This window comes from Marmota flaviventris, chromosome 4 (assembly GCF_047511675.1).
Source record: "Marmota flaviventris isolate mMarFla1 chromosome 4, mMarFla1.hap1, whole genome shotgun sequence".
NCBI lineage: Eukaryota > Metazoa > Chordata > Mammalia > Rodentia > Sciuridae > Marmota > Marmota flaviventris.
The window spans coordinates 73,813,482-73,827,914 of NC_092501.1; the positions used below are offsets into that span (position 1 = coordinate 73,813,482).

Consider the following 14,433-nt stretch of genomic DNA (forward strand, 5'->3'; position numbering starts at 1 on the left):
TCAGCAACTTAGGGAGACCCAGAATCAAAATAAAAAATAAAAAGGGCTGGGGATGGAGCCCAGTGATAAAACACCATGGGTTCAATTCACAGTACCAAAACCAAACACACAACATGAGAGGATGGGGGTATAGTCCAGTACTAGAGCAGAAGCTTAGCATGCTTAAGGCCCTAGGTTCAATTTCCAGCACCAAAAAAACCCACCATCAGATACTACTTCACAGCCACCAGTTAATAAAAACATGTGAAATATTGGGTTCAATCATCAGCACCACATATAAATAAATCAAATCAAATAAAGATCTATCAACCACTTAAAAAAAAAATACTAAACAAAAGGGAGAGTGCATGCCTTCCCAGCAACTCAGGAGGCTGAAGCAGGAAGATCACGAGTTCAAAGCCAGCCTCAGCAATTTAATGAGGTCCTAAGCAACTCAGTGAGACCCTGTCTATAAATAAAATATTAAAAAGGGGCTGGGGATGTTGCTCAGGGGTTAAGGCCCCTGGGTTCAATCCCTGGTACATAAAAAAAGTGCATGTCTTTAAACCACAGGTTTTAGTTTAAATCATGTGAAACAAGTCTTATTATTCTAGATGTATCTGCCCTTAAAGTTTTTCTCAAATTACCCTGCCCTCACTCCCCAATCCAAGCCTTTTCATTCTCCAGGTTTTAAAATGTATTCTCCTCATCAACTGTGTTATAGTTAGCTCTTTAAGGTATTATACAATTAAGACTCAATGGAAGGCAAAAAACAGAAGAATAAAAAGGAATCTTAGTAACCAACAGTTCACACCCCATCTCACTTTTATAAATGAGTAACTAAGGCAGAGAAAAGACTCTCTGATGGAGGTTAAGCTGTTACTCAGGAAAGTTGGAGAAGAAACTCAGGCTTCCTAACTCTTGCCCTCAGAATAATACCAAGTTGTATAACAAGATGCCATGTAAATCAGGAACACTGGTGCACACCTGTCATCCCAGCTACTGGGCAGGAAGAGGAGGAGGCAGGAGGATTGCAAACATGAGGCCAACCTCAGAAACTTAGTGAAACCCTCAGCAACTTAGGGAGACCCGAAATCAAAATAAAAAATAAAAGGGCTGGGGATGGAGCCCAGTGATAAAACACCATGGAGTTCAATTCACAGTACCAAAATCAAATACACACCATGAGGGGATGGGGGTATAGTCCAGTAGTAGAGCACAAGCTTAGCATGCTTAAGGCCCTAAGTTCAATCTCCAACACCAAAAAAAACTACCATCAGATAGTACTTCACAGCCACCAGTTAATAAAAACTTAAATATCTGACAACATTAAGTGCTAGCAATGACATGGAACAAGAACTAACATACTATTGATAAAAATTCATATTAGCAAAATCACTATGAAAAATTTAAATAGTGCAACAGATAGAAATCTAAAGCTATTCCCCGAAGATTCCTAGCCTGGTTATTCAATCAAATGTTAACCTGGGTACAATTGTGAAGTGACTATACAGATAAAATACAAACAGTAAACTATATCATCCAGGTGGGCACAAGCTAATCACAGAATAATACCAAGTTGCCCTCAGAATAATACCAATAATATCAATAAGCCCTGTTAACAGCAGACAATTATCTTCAGCTAAAGGAGGAGAAAGAGATGAGGTAGGATGGGCAATCTAGTAGCTCAGTGGTAGAGTGCATGTTTAGCATGTGTGAGACCCTGGGTTTTAACTCCAGCACACAAAAATAGAAAAGAAAAAAGAGGGTTAAGACATTCAAAGCATGAGAAGCAAACAACCAACTGCTTGCTGGCTCTGAAGATAAACTAATGAAAGAGACCACAGGGCAAGGAATATGAGTGGCCTCTAGAAGCTGAGAATAACCACCAGTTAACATCCAGTGAAGAAACAGACCTCAGTCCTACAACCACAGAGAACTGAACTATAAATAAGCTTGGGAGCAGATTCATCTCCAGAGTTTCTAGAAAAGAATACAGTCCTACCAACTAGATCTCAGTCTTATAAAACCCACAGCAGATAATCCAGACAAGTCTACCACACTTCTGACCTCTATGAGACTATGAATTTGTGTTGTCTGAAGCCTCTGAATTTGGGGCAATTTGTTAGGCAAGGTACAGTAGTGCACACCTGTAACCCGTAGTCCCAGTTATTCCAGAGGCTGAAGCGGGAACGTCTTTTTGGGCGGTGGAGGGCAGTACTGGGGATTGAACCTATAGCACTAGGCAAGTGCTCTACCACTAAGCTACACCCCAGCCCCAGAAGGTTCTCTGAGTCTAGGAGTTCAGGGCAAGCCTGGACAAGATAGCAGGACCCCATCTCAGAAAAACAAAAACACAGATAACCAACACTTGCAGAAAAAATGAAGAAATGTATTAACCTACAACCTAGAAGCTAGACATCTGACTAGATATGACTCTTGTCTCAGTGGCCTGAGTGTACCAGAAGATAAGCACAAGAGTGTTTTCACATCACCAAGCTCCTAAATGAAACTGAGTATAGCAAAAACAAGATTGGTAACAGATAAAATATAAAATGTTATACTGATTGTTTTACATATTCACAGTGAGTAGAATCAGAAGGCCTAAGAACTTCCTCAAAGATTATTTATAACAGAACAGTGTACTGCTTTAGAAAATGTGAAGTTAATCACGTAACTGAAGAACAGGTAGAGTTGGAAAGTTTAAGGGTTTTTTTTTTTTTTAAAAAAAAAAAGTCATTTCAAGACTCAAATTTATATTGTTTTCAGAAACTTTAGCATAATTTTTATTTGCTTTCAGATATTTTAAACAATTTACAACCAAAAATATAAACATAAAAACAAATTAGGGGGCTGGGGTTGTAGCAGTGGTATAGCACAAGCCTAGCATGTGTGAAGCACTTGGTTCGAGCCTCAGCACCACATAAAAATAAATAAAAGTACTGTGTCCATCTACATCAAAAAATTTTAAAAGTTAGGAAACTATGCACTGGTCTTAATTTTTAAAAAAATCCTGATAATGAATTTTGCCTACCTATAACCTATAATATTCTATTCGTGAAATAGCATATTATTTTCTCCTAAACTGAGTTTTCTCAAAATCCAAGTTGTTGTGCTTAGGGGTTTCAAGATTTAAATAAAAGGTGGTTGTTGGTGGTCCCACCGGGCTAAGGCAGGAGGACCTAGAACCCAGGAGTTCAAGGATAACTTGGACAATATGGTGAGACCCCGCCTCAAAAGAAATTAGTAAAAGGGCATGTTCACATTATTCTACAACTCTTCTGATTTTAGTTCATATACTTTTTCAGTGTGCATGCTTTTCACAGGATATGTCCTAATCTCTCCACTCCATTCTGTGCCTGAACAATTAAGTCAGCAATGAGGCATGAGATCTCACTGTTAGAATCAAAAAACCCACTAGGACTGGATTGCAAGAAAAGATGGGAAAAGTAAGGTATTTACTGGAAATGCTGAGGCCCCTTTCCTGTAATATAAGAGATTCAGCAATTGTCTAACTGCATCACATACAAATGAAAGCAAGAGAAAAACAACCACACATTCAAAAATTCCACCTTCCACTAGGCTGGTGACCCATGCCTGTAATCCCAGTGGCTCAGGAGGCTAAGGCAGGAGGATCGCAAGTTTGATGTCAGCCTCAATAACTCAGCGATGCCCAAAGCAACTTAGAGAGGCACTGTCTCAAAATAAACAAATAAAAAGGGCCGGGGATGTGGCTCATTGGTTAAGTGCCCCTGGGTTCAATCCCTGATACAAAAAAAAAAAAAAATCACCTTCTGATTGCATCAAATTGACACACAAAACATTTCCACAACGAGGTATAAAAAGTCCAGTTTCAATTTTGGGGCCCCTCCAAATACGGTTCTTTGTAAAAGAAGGTTCCGTTGCATTAAAGAAATATGAAAATAACAACATAAGCCTTTAAGACTCTCCCTAATAAGTTTTCTATTTAAAATTTCATCTACAAAGGCGAAGATCCAAATTTAAAGGGAAATGAAAAGCAACTTTAAAAAAAAAAAAAAAAAAAAAAAAAAACACCTACCTAATGCTTTCCCTGTGGCAGCTTCACCATAAGCGGCTCTCTCTTGAAATCACGTCAGACATGGAAGGTCCTAACAGAGCACTAGTCAAGTCTAACCATCCCAAAAATGTGGAAACTGGCTGAAGAAGAGCGCTGACTTACCCACGGTCTCACAGCCCGTCAGGGGCAGGACAACTCCAGGCCCTCAACGCCACACGTCCTGGCAACCCAAGCTCGGGCCGGCCTCAAGCGCAGACCCGAGTCCCGAACCGGAAGGGCTAACCGCCCAGGGTCGCGCTGCCTCTCCACGGGATGCGCGCCTGGCCCCCGACCCCGGGGCAGAGAAGCGCGCGTGAGAGGCCGACTCTGCCCGCCACCTGTCGCAGACCGGCGTCAGACGGCCACACCCCCTGCCCGGGCCTGGGACGCGGGCCGTCTCCTTGGTGGCGGGCGGCTGTGACTGTGAACCGCGTGGGAGATCCGGGTCTGGAAGCCGCAGGAGTCACCTCAGGTGGGCGCTGAGATTGAGGCGCCGCCCCCACCGCCAACCTGCAGTTCGCGGGAGACCCGGCCGCAGGCGCCTGTTTACACTCCTCTGTGGGAAGACGCTGGCTGACCCGTCACGTGACGCGTGCGTCACGTGCCCGCCCGAGGCGATGGGCGGGGTGGGAGGGGAGAGGCGTTGCCCCGGCAACTGTGGCGCTGTGGGGCGGGGAGCGACGGCGCCGCTGACCCTCCACCAGGAGAAACCACCCGGCCAGAAAGAGGAAGGACCACCCCAGCCCTGGCTCCGTCCTTTAGAGACCCTGGGCCTGACTGCATCTGTTATTAGCATTTTGGAAGAAGAGAATTCGTTCAGTCAACATGATGTGCTTGGTGGAAAGAAATAGAAACTTTCTTACCAGAGCTAGCAAATGAAAGGGGGAGCCAGGAAATAATGACAATGATTTTGTTTGCATCAACGAACAGATTTTTGCCTGCTTTCACTCCTTCATCTACAGTGGAGGGCTGATGCCCACAGCTCACCCCTTGCAGCGAGAGAAAGGTGGGGTGTGTATGGATCTCCAGCTTGTTATATTTTCAGTTTCTTGGGGATTAGTCTTTGTGTAAATAGACATATCTAAATAAATATTTGATTCAGCTTTTGCCCACATTAAACTTCCCTGATTATACATCTCTGTATCTTTAGTGACTGTTTCTACAAACTCCAGTTTTCATAGATCAAACTTCGTAGAAGTTTCGACTACTGCCAATTTTACTCCTTGTTTTAAATTGCACGAAAGACTTTGCATAATTTCTTAGTAAATTCGTGATTTGTAAGCAAATCCCCACAAATATCCCAGAATTGTTTTTGTTTTATTTTGTTTTTGTTTTGTTTTGTTTTGTCTTGGGTGATCTATTGAATGGCTTATCAAGTTCCTCCCCACAATTCTGATCACTTTGCATACTTGGCTATGTATAGAGCAAAATCTTAGGGTCAAAACAGTGGATTTAAAATATCCTCCAGATTAGTATAACAAAATCAAACCATCATTTCTATAACACAACTGGAATGCACCATAACCAAAAGTAGTAAATGAAATGTTGAATTTTTTCATACACATCTTTTTACTATGGAAAATAGGTTATCAAGGCCAGCTGTCACAACTTATGGACTCTTCTGGCACCAAGAGTTCCAAGAAGGCAGGATTAGTTTCTTCTACTGGTATACTTTATGCCTAAACTATGTCTGGTGAACAAAAAGTTTGATTGAGTGATTTTTAGATGTAGAATCCTGCCATCCTTCTGTAAAAAGTGGCAGAACCTTCATAGTTCCAGGGGCATCTGTGAGTCTTACAGAAGGACTGAGAAGTATTACTTATGCAGACAAGGCTAGAGTGATTCCTGTCTTAACCATTACTACCTAGGCATTTCACTTCAACTTTCTGAGCCTCTTTTCATTTATCCAAAAGAAAAATATCTGCTGGGTAGAGTGGTTCTGAGGTGAAATAAGACAATGCCTGCACAACACTAAAGTGCCCAAGAAGCCAGACCCAGTGGCTCATGCCGTAATCTCAGTGACTCTGGAGGCTGGGGCAGGAAGTTGAAAGTTTGAGGCCAGCCTCAGCAACTTAGACTCTCAGCAATTTAGCAAGACCCAATTTGGCTAAACTAAATAAATAAATAAAGTTCTGGGGATATAGCTTAGTGGAGAGTACCTCTGGATTCAATCTCCAATACCAGAATTAATTAATTAACAAACAAATAAATAAAATTCCCTACCCACACAGCATTCAGTAAATAGTAACCTATACAGTCTTTGGCAAGAAAGTAGTAGTATAAAAATTCAGAGTTCTGAGGGAAAGGAGTCTAACAGTTTGAATGTGTCCAAGTCCTGGGTCCAGATTCTTGTCACCTGGCCTATAGTTGAGGAAGAGATTGCCAACAAGAAAACAAAGAAAAAATGAGAAGAATCCTTTGTGCTTTGAATATAAATCTGCCTTCCAGTAACAAAGTTACTCTTAGGTAACAAGGTATTCAGTACAAGAGGAGTACTGGCCTTAGCCAGGTGTAGTGGCAAATGTCTGTAATCTCAGTGACTCAGGAGGCTGAGGCAGGAGACTCACAAGTTCAAAGCTTAGCCTCAGCAATATAGTGAGGCCCCAAGCAACTTAATGAGACCCTGTCTCAAAATAAAAATTTAAAAATGGCTGGGGATGTTGCTCAGTGGTTAGGTATCCCTGGATTCAATCCCCAGTCCATAAAAAAAAGGAATACTAGCCTTTCAGGAAAAGATTAGTAGGTACAAAGTTTCCAAATCCTTTCTATTTGTGCTCTTGGGGACTCCTAACACATTGTCCTTCCATAACTTATACCACATAAAGAAATTGCCTTCTTCTAATATTTGTGGGATATGGGGGTGATATTCTAAAAAAAAGTCAGGCTTCAGCCAAGTGGCCAGTGATACCCTGAGAATCAGTTATACCCAAATGGTTAAACATATAAACTGTGTTCTAGAGTTTTAGTTATGGTTTCATTGTTAACCACAAAATGCATAGTTATGTATGACATGATACACTGGGAAGTATACAACTCAAATGGCATTTTATCTAAAACAGTGAATATATATATTAGTGTTCCAACTGACATAATGAATGTAAGAAATAATGGAGAACTTGCAAACAAATGAAGAGATGAATACTAACCTGCTATGATATTACAAAGCTATGATGTGGTACAGACAATGTTGAATTCAATTTTCCTGATTCCAAGTCTATAGTCAGCTTTCGATCACTATAACAAGAGAACTTATACCTGAGAACTTATAAAAGTCTTATTTTTGGCTCATGGTTCTGGAGGATCCAGTACAAGATCAGGACATGAGATGAAGGGAGAGCTTTGGTCTCCCGACAAGGTAATACATCATAGTGAGAACATATGGCAGAGCAAAATCTCCTACTTACATCATAAAAGTAGAGTGTGGAGGAAGAGGAAGGGGCTGAGGTCATACAATCCCCTTTAAGGACATGTCTATAAAAACCTAAAGACTTCCCACAAGGCTCCACCTCTTGAAGTTTCCACTACATCCCAGTAGAAACATCCTGGTATCAAATCTTTAACACATGGACCTTTGGAGAACACATCTAAATCATAACAAAGTCTAACTTCCTTTTATTTTTTATTAATATCCATGAATATATGACTTTTATCGTGTTTATTATTTCTTTGTTTTTTACTTCCCACACTGACAACAATCTTGTTTCACTTAGTATTTAGTATGCTTTTCAAAGGTAGATCCAGTAGGATTTACAGATTAGATGTGGATATGAAAGACCAAAGTGAAGTTTGAGGTTTTGGGCCTATACAACCAAAAGAATCAAATTGTGGAAATGAATGATTATGTTTAATTTAGGGGTTATGTTTAATTAGGGATAGGGGAACAGGATCCATAATTTGATTTAAATTTGACATGTTACTTGGACATTCAAATGAAGATTAACAGTTGGTAGCTGGCTAGTAGATTGGAATTTTGAGGAAGAATGTATAAATTGTGCCAATGGTATGTAAAGCTATAGGATTGAAGGAGATCACACAGAGCAGTAACTTTAATACCTTTGACCTCAAACCAGGATATGAAATACATTTTACATATTGATCAAATAGATGTTTATAACTAAAAGTTTCCAGAAGCATATTTACCCTTCCTGTATGGGATGCAGTATTCCCTTTCTCTTCTACTTATTTCTTTAAACTTTTTTATCCTAATTCAATTGGTTCTTTTTAAACTAGTAACAGTTGTGGCCTACAGTTTAAAAATCATTTATAGTCACTGACCTAGAACATTAATTGCATAACTGCAACAAGAGATCCAAAGGCTAGTCATGTAGCACTATTGAGATAAGACCATGAGCAAAGGAAACTTAGGAAAATTGGGAGGTAACAGGAAAACTGGAGTCTGGAAGGCTAAATGAAGAATATTTCAAACGGGAAGTAACTACCTAAATGTGTCATTTGCTACTGAGAAGTTGGGTAAGATAAATGACCTTTGGATTTGGCAATATAGAAATCATTGAGATCCTGAAAGTAGAGCAATTAAGATACAGTGATGGGATTAAAGGTCTGATTGTAGAGATACTAGATGGTGACAGCATTTTGTAAAGAGAAGCATGGAAATTGGACTATAGTGGACAAGAAAACATTAAGCTTTTCTGGTTCTTATATATTACTATAAGTGGCCTAGTAACAAAGAAATGTTGATGCAGAAGATGGTGGCAACTGTAGGAAGGAAATCTTTGAGTAGGCTGGAGGAGCCACCCTTCACTAAAGTAAACAAGAGGAATAGTGTTGATAAATAAAATGTACAGGCTATTGGTTTAGGCTGAGCTCCTGCACCAGGCCCAAGAAACCAAATCAAAATGGGGTACCCATGCTGTAATTCCATGTCACCAAGCTAAGACTGTCACCATAAGGGAATCCTAGGAGGTCTATTTAGAGGCAAAGGAGATTACTTCTTGCACCTTCCAGATTCTTGACTCAGCACAGAAAATACCTAAAGAACACATCCGATTTTAGCAAAGAGCAAAAGAACTTTAAATAAAGCAAAAAGTGAAGATAGACATTCTCAGAATAGAATGCAGAGCAAAATATGCCTCTGGGAGCTTAAGGTCCAAGTTTTTATTAATGAACATAATTAGATGGAATATGTATGATCTAAAGAACTGGACATTCCTTTGGAAATACTGAACAAGACTATACTTCTCCATTAGATGGTCTGGTCTGGCATGAAGGTTTCAGCTTCCTTCAGTGTGTCTGGGACTGATGACCCAATCTAATGTATGGCCCTAGCCTCACAAGGTTAACCATCTCTATGTTTCTGCTTTGCTAAATTCCAGAAAACTTACAGGGAACTGGAAATTTACAAAGTAGTTTATTCAGTTCTTCATACCTTTTAGTCTTTTTCTGTCTCTACACTCAGGCTCTTTTGTTGAGCTCACAAGTTGTCTATAAATTGCCACATTACAACAGGGATGTTTTCTCCTTTGGAGACTCAGTTTTCTCTATATATTCCTAACTTTCTATCTCAAAACCCTAAGTACATATATGAAGACATGAATGGTGTGACTCTACTTTGTGTACAACCAGAGACATGAAAAATTGTGCTCTATATGTGTAATATGAATTGAATTTCATTCTGCTGTCATATATAATAAAATTAGAATAAAAAATTAAGTTTATCTCATCTTCCAAAAAATCAGACCAAGAACCCAAAACAGGCCATTTTTAGCCCCATGCTCATGCTAAGTCCCTTTTGCTTTAAACTCTTTACAATGTAATAGCTTTGAAGCAACCAAACTACTTTTAGTCCTGTTTCTGCTTTTCTCCAGTCCTTTTCAGTCTATAAAGCCAACCTCCTCTGATCAATTTATTAGAACACTGATTCTACCTTATAGAATAAGGTGTTGTCCAATTCTAGAATCAAAAGTAAAAGCCAATAGCTCAACGTGGTGGTACACCTGTAGTCCCAGTTACTCAGAAACCTGAGGCTGGAGGATCTCTTGAGCCCAGGAGTGTGAGACCAGCCTGGGAAATGTAGCAGTACCCCTTCCACCAGAAAAAAAATTTAATTTAAAGGCCAATTACAATTTTTAAACTACATTTGTTGTAATTTTGTCTTCTGACGGTGGATACAGGTACAGATATCTCAGTAGATTTGTTGTTGGGCACATGTAATTTCTCTTCTGATTGTTTATAGTTAAATAAGAGAGTGAGGGGATGGAGAGAGGTGTTGGTGGTTTGAGAGAAAACAGTGCCACCTGACTAGCCTATGGGTCTCTTCTTTTGTTGCAATTATGCCACTGCCCTTGCAATTATGCAATTAATCCAGGAGAGTGCTACATTCCAGCCCCAGCCCCTTGATTTCCCACACTTATTATTGCTGTATCTTCTCCTAACTTCTATCCTTGCCTCTTATGAGGTTCTTTTTTTTCTACATATCTTTTTTCCCTAGACAATCACAAAAGTTATTTTTCAAAACTTATGTCTGAACATGTTAACCCCAGTAGTTTCCCAGTTCAGAATAAAATCCAAAATTCTTGCTTAGAGAGTCCTCCATGATCTAGCCTTGCTGCTATTGCTCCCTCTCAATGGCTTTCCTCTGCTGCCTGGCTTCCTCACTGTTACTTGGTTTCCTCAAGAGTAGAACATTGCCATGTTCAGTAATTGGATGCTGAGGCAGGTAAATCTGAAGCTAACCTCAGCATCATAGCGAGGCCCTGCCTCAAAATAAAAAATAAAACAGGCTGGGAATGTAGCTCAGTGGCAGAATGTAATCCTCGTTCAATCCTCAGTACTGAAAAAACAAAGTAGAATACTGTCCTACATTTCACTTCCCTGTGGCTTTGTTACCCTGCTCAGGTCCAGTGCTACTGGATGACCAGATTCCTACCCCAGTCTAATCCTGCTTATCTTTAAGGACAGAATATCTGAAGGCCAGAAGTTCCTCTTCAGATGGGCTAGCTGAAACTAGTTGGATCTAAGGCCACTACCATGTGACCTCCAGACAACCTATAACTTATTTATAATATAATCAAATACATGAATATTTCTCCCCCTTGTTTCTTTTACCCTAAATCTATAATCTTCTGACCCCAAGTGGGGAAAGTTGATTGGGAATTCATCTCCCACTTCTATTGCTAAGAATAAAAGTGCCCTTCACTACTTAATTGATGTTTGGTCTTATTATTGGTTTCACAATTCCAATAGGGAAAAAGGATATAATACACCACCTTTCCCTACTTGGCTTTTGTTCTTAGCCCTTAATTCCATCAGTGGCAGAGAAATCTAGTTCCCTAAATCTCCATTTGCCAGTCCAGTTCTTGCCAATGAGATATGATCGAAAGGGACATCTATACCTCCAAACAAAAGCATTTTAGAGCCAAACACAACCCTCCAGCTCCAACTTCCCCTGCAACAACAATCTAGAAGACCATGAGAGCAATGGAGAAACTATACAATAGAAACAGCCTGAATTGCTGAGTCACTTTATTGGGCAGCTGCCCTGGGAAATTGGCTGGGTCAGTGGATTTTGCATGGAAAAAATGAACTTTGTTGGGTTAAACCACTGAGCCTTGGGGGTTAATTTGTTACCACAGGATAATTAAATATCTGTTATACACTGAATTATGCCAATGCCCCACAATTCATATGTTAAAGTTCTTACCCCCAGTATCTCATAATGTCACTCTATTTGAAATAGAGATGGTCTTAACAGAGGTGATCAGGATGGACCCTAATTCAACATGACTGGTGTCCTTGTAAGAAGAGATTAATATACAGACACACAAAGAGAAAAGACTATGTGAAGACAGGGAGAAAATAGCCATTTGTAAGCCAAGGAGAGATGATTCTGAAGGAATCAACAGTTTTTATCCATTGATGTTAAATTGCTAGTCCCCAACAAATTTCTGTTGTTTAAATCAAGGATCTGTGGCCCTTTATTATGGTAGCACTAGCAAATGAATTCAGGATACACTATCTAAATTATTTATTTTGCTTCTTTCTTCTAGAATGTACATGCATAATAAAAGTAAAAATGTTTAGTTTAATATTGTGTCCATGGCACTTAGAATAGGTCATGACACCAAACAAAAGCTCGATTAATATGTATCAAATGACTAAACACTGGAATGAAATTTTTCAAAAAAATATTTCTAGAGCTCTATTCATTTTTCTAACTTTCCTTAATATTTTTAAGACTCCTTTGAGTTAATCTTGACTTTTCATTTATAATATTGCCCATTTGCTTTTCTTTCATTTTTGGGGGGGTTAGGATCTTGGGGATTTAACCCAAGAGCAATTTACCATGGAGCTACATCCCAGCCCTCCCCATTTTTTTTTTTTTTGAAACAATGTCTCACTAAGTGGATTAGCGCCTCACTAAATTGTTGAGGTTGGACTTGAACTTGTAATCCTCCTGAGCTACTAGGATTACAGGTAATGCATCACTGTTTCTGGCTTTTTATTTTTTTTCCTTAAAGCAATGATGATGTGAATTTGGTTGAAATATTTCAGGACAATTTCAATTTTATTCAATTTCCAGTAATCAATTTTTCCTCTTAATTTTTATTTTCACCTTTCCATTGGTTTTCTAACTTATTTTTCTAAGTTTTAGATTAGTTATACTTCACAGTTTTTATTTTCCTAGGCAACAGACTTTTCTGCTTTAAACTCTTTTTTAAATAAAGAATATAGTAATTACAGCTTTGACTGTGTTGTACAAATTTTAATTAATACTACTTAGGTTGCATAAAATAATATGTGCTAATTTTTTTAAATTTTTTAGTTATAGATGGACACAATATCTTTATTTATTTTCATATGGTGTTGAGGATTCATCCCAGTGCCTCACACATGTGAGACAAACGCTTTACCACTAAGCTACAGCCCCAGCCCATGAAGAATGTTCTTTAGTCTTATATTATTGTACATTGGTTTATTTCTTTGGGTTTTTTTATATATATTTTTCAAATTGTCAACGGACCTTTATTTTATTAATTCATTTATATGTGGTGCTGAGAATCGAACCCAATGCCTCACACATGCTAGGCAAGTGCTCTCCCACTGAGCCACAATCTCAGCCCTTCTTTGTTTCTTTTTTGATACTGGGAATGAAACTCAGGCAAGGGCACTTTACCACTGAGCCACATCCCAGTTCTTTTTATTTTTTTATTTTGAGTTGTGGTCTTGCTAAGTTGCTGAGGCTGGCTTTGAATTTGTTATCCTCCTGCCTCAGCCTCTGGAGTGTCTGGGATTACCAGTGTAAGCCACCACACTCAGCTATTGGTATACATTTTATTTATTTATATTTAGTTACAGATGGAAACAATACCTTTATTTATTTTTATGTGGTGCTGAGAATTGTACCCAGTGCCTCACATGTGCTAGGCAAGCGCTCCACCACCGAGCTACAACTCTATTCCTGTTACAGACTTTAATAACAACATTTTGCAAAACAATATTTCTAAGAAGATAGCATGTAAAATTTAACTTTATATTTTAAAGGGATTCATCTGTCTCCAAATTAAACTATTTATGAAATAATCAGAATTTAGAAAACATATATCCCTACTGTTTGTCCCATTTTATTCCCTATAAAAATCTATTACATTCATCTAGTTTTTCACTGTCAACTTATTCTGTTCTACCTAATTCACTTCTTTTTACATGTATCTTTTTTAAAAATAATTTTTAGTTGTAAGTAGACACAACACCTTTATTTATTTTTATGTGATGCTGAAGATCAAACCCAGTGCCTCACACATGCTAGGAAAGCGCTGTACCACTGAGTCATAACCCCAGTCCTATATGTATATTTTTTAATAAACTAGTTTTAGAATAATTTTAATTTATAGAAAATTTGCAAAAATAGTTCAAGTTTTCTATATATCTCACAATCAGTTTCTCTGATTCACATCTTACATTAGTATGTGAATTAACCAAAAGTATACATTAAACTAAAGTCCACACTTTACTCACATTTCCTCAGTTCCCTTTTCTGTGCCAGGGCCCCATCCAAGGTACTATATCACATTTGTCAGCATGTCTGCTTAGGCTTCTCTTAGTTGTTCATTTCTTAGGTTTCCCTTGTTTTTGGTGGCCTTGATAATGTTCAGGAGTATTAGTCGGATATTTATAGAATGTTCCTCAGTTGGGAATTATTTTCCCCATAGTTCCACTGGTCTGACTGGGGTGATGGGTTTTGAGAGGAAGACTAGAGGTAAAGTATCATTCTCATCACATGTCAAGGATACACACCAGAAATCTGAGTTATGACTATGAATGACCTCAACCACCTGGTTGAGGTGTCTATCAGGCAAACACTTTTACCACTTACTTAAACTACCAGACCAGGACCAAATTTAAATACTGTAGATGTG

The 14,433-nt window shown here is 38.8% G+C and overlaps 1 protein-coding gene across 3 annotated transcripts in view; it reads right to left on the reverse strand.

Moving 5' to 3' along the window:
- Marchf8 (membrane associated ring-CH-type finger 8) overlaps positions 1-4,624 on the reverse strand; it is a 135,317-nt gene extending 130,693 nt beyond the window's left edge. For 2 of the 3 annotated variants that reach the window (XM_027947882.2, XM_071611256.1), the window contains exon 1: positions 4,181-4,624. The gene's annotated coding sequence lies outside the window, so the exon portion shown is untranslated. Of the gene's footprint in view, positions 1-4,039; positions 4,061-4,180 lie in introns of those variants that run through there. The other variant, XM_027947885.2, reaches the window with a different exon arrangement.
- Between the last annotated feature and the right edge of the window lie 9,809 nt (positions 4,625-14,433).